At 44.5% G+C, this 2,581-nt stretch overlaps 1 pseudogene; it reads right to left on the bottom strand.

Annotated features, from left to right (window-relative positions):
* Nucleotides 1-11: 11 nt before the first annotated feature.
* LOC101593004 lies at nucleotides 12-1,599 on the bottom strand (annotated as a pseudogene).
* Nucleotides 1,600-2,581: the final 982 nt, after the last annotated feature.

Raw genomic sequence — 2,581 nt, 5'->3', positions numbered from 1 at the left:
AGAGCGGCGGCTCAGATGTTCGCTTTGCACTCCGCTTCAATGCAGTACTTCTTAGTAAGACCCAAGCTCTCAGCTCTTCGAGGTTTTTCTTCTTGATGTCCTTCATGCATTCCTGCCACTTTCGGGGCTCTTCTTCAAGGCTCCTGCCCTCCTCGAAGATGGCAATCCGGTTCTGCACGTGCCTCTGCTGGTTCTCACGCACCTGGCGTCAGAGCTGTTAGCATTCTACAGCGCCCTGTGGCCTTTTTCTCCTCCCCCAGCCCTTCCTTCCCAATCTGCTCTGGCTGAGCCCAGTGAATCCCCTCAAACTCATCCCGGTCTTGCTGCGCCTGAATAGTCAGAGCGCGCTCCCTGAAAGTCACCTGTTCCAGTCGACTTTCTCGCAGCTTTGCCTCATTTTCCATCTTCCATGCATTTTCCCTTTCCTTTCTATACCGCTCCTGGTCTGCCACCTCTTGCTTGCGCTTGCCCTACTAGGCGTGCTGTTGTGTCTGGTAATCTGGGGGCTTCTTTTGCATGACCCTTAGGCAGGTGATCTCTTTCTCTTTTTTTCTCTAGATTCTCTCCTGCTCAGACTCAAGCTCTGTTTCTTGAGCCATCTTCTTGGTGAACTCTATCAACACTTGGTCTGCCAGCTTCTCCTGAGCCAGCAGCTGTGCTTTCTACCTCTGATTTTCATCATTCATGTGCTTAATCTTAGCCTGCATCTTCAGCCTTTCCTGGTGTCTCTGGTGCAGGGGCCACAGATCCTCCTCAAGATCTTTCTCCACTCCTGCTGCTCTGCGAGAAGCTAGCACTCCTCCTGGTTCTCTTCTGTGGGTTCCACAAAGTGTCGTCTTCTTCATACTTGTTCCTTCTTCCTCCTATTCAGCTCTTCCTGCTTTTGAATGGATTTCTGCAGCTCAGCTTCCATCATCTGATCCAACTGCTTCTCTGCATCCAGCTCTTTTGGTATTTGCTGCTTCTCCAGGATTTGGGCATGGTGGATGGCATGGTGCATGGTATTGAGGATAATCTTGCTGATGTCTTGGAGCTCCTCCTCCTACTCTATGCACAGCTTGCTGGCTCTCTACAAGAGGTCCTGGGCCAGCTCCTTGGCCTCCTGTGCCAGGTCAGTGAGCTTCTTGTTATTCTTCCAAGACATTTCCTTCTGTTTCATGATCTTCTTGTGTGTGGTCACCGCAGCCACAATGGCTTTCTTCTCCTTGAAGGTCTGTACTTGGGTCTCCAGCTCATCTCTGGTCAGAATATGGGATACCTTTTTGATCCACTCATATTCCTCAGACTTGATGATTAGGGATTCCCCAGAGGGGTCCTTCATAGGAACAACAAGTTCTTGCATCCTGTCCTTGGTGATGAGCTGGATGGTCTCTGCCTTGTGGTCCAGGCCCAGGGCAGTGAGAGTTTTCCAGATAGTATGCTTGTCTCACAGAAACACAATGGAGCTATTGCCCTGTCCCTGCACTGGGGCTTGACATCTCCAAAGAGATTCTCATCCATGTCAGAGTTCATGGCTTTGACCCCATATTGAGATTTATTTTGTGATCTGTTGGAAGCAGTATAAGAGGTGTTCAAGATGTCATTTGCTCTCAGCGGCATCTCTATGCCTTGGTCACCCACACAACCACAAGACCAAGGATGTAGATGTGCTGCACTACGTGTGGGGGGATGTCTTATGGGATGGTTCGAAAGAGCTTCAATGCACTATTTGCTTCATTGATCATTCAACTCCTGTTTGCATTAAGCATATATTCATAAACAATTTTATAGGTTTTATGTTTCAGAAAATACTCAGGTAAGTATAGAATGGAGACTTCTCTAGTTTTTGCTTGCAGGAAATTATAGAAGAAGCTTAAGTTTGGAGTTAGATTGTGCAAGTGGGCTCTTCTCCAGTTCTTCCTAAATCTTATCTTCAAACTGTGGCTTTGTTATTTTGCTTTTCTTTTTTTTTTTTTTTTTTTTTTTTCAGTACTGGGGATTGAACTCAGGACCTTAAGCTTGCCAGGCAAACACATATTCTACTGAGCTATCTCCCCAGAAGCTTTTTTTTCCCCATATATTTATTGAGAAACAAATAGCAATGAGACAGTTTCAAACCAAATTGGTAGGACAGTGTCAATAATTAACACATTGTATACATTCTTCCTAGTGGTTAATTGCTACACAAGATGCGAATATGATATCCTATTTACAAACACCATTAGAACAAATCCCTCTATTCATTAAGAGACTGTAACTATATATCTAACCTAACCACTTTGAATACACAGATATAAAATGGACATTCATTTGTATCCCCTTTTTTGTTAAGTTCCATTATTTAAATATTATAGGTGTGTAAACTCAGCAAAATATTCTAAGAGTCCAGTAGGCCATAATAGTATTGAGTCTTCCACTTGACCTGCAATGTCAGAAATTGTTGACCTGAGTCCTCTACAGCTCAACATAACAGCATGGCTTTACTTCTTATATTTCATTTTTATAAATTTTTGCTGGATGGTTAAGACCAAGGTAAAGCAGGACCTATGCAACAAGAGTTGTAGCTTTTGGGTCTGATAAGGTCAGTGAAATCCCCTCAGGA

Source organism: Octodon degus, unplaced genomic scaffold, assembly GCF_000260255.1.
Source record: "Octodon degus isolate 3935 unplaced genomic scaffold, OctDeg1.0 scaffold00015, whole genome shotgun sequence".
NCBI lineage: Eukaryota > Metazoa > Chordata > Mammalia > Rodentia > Octodontidae > Octodon > Octodon degus.
The sequence above is the reverse complement of the archived record's forward strand: the minus strand, read 5'-3'. Positions and strand labels throughout refer to the sequence as shown.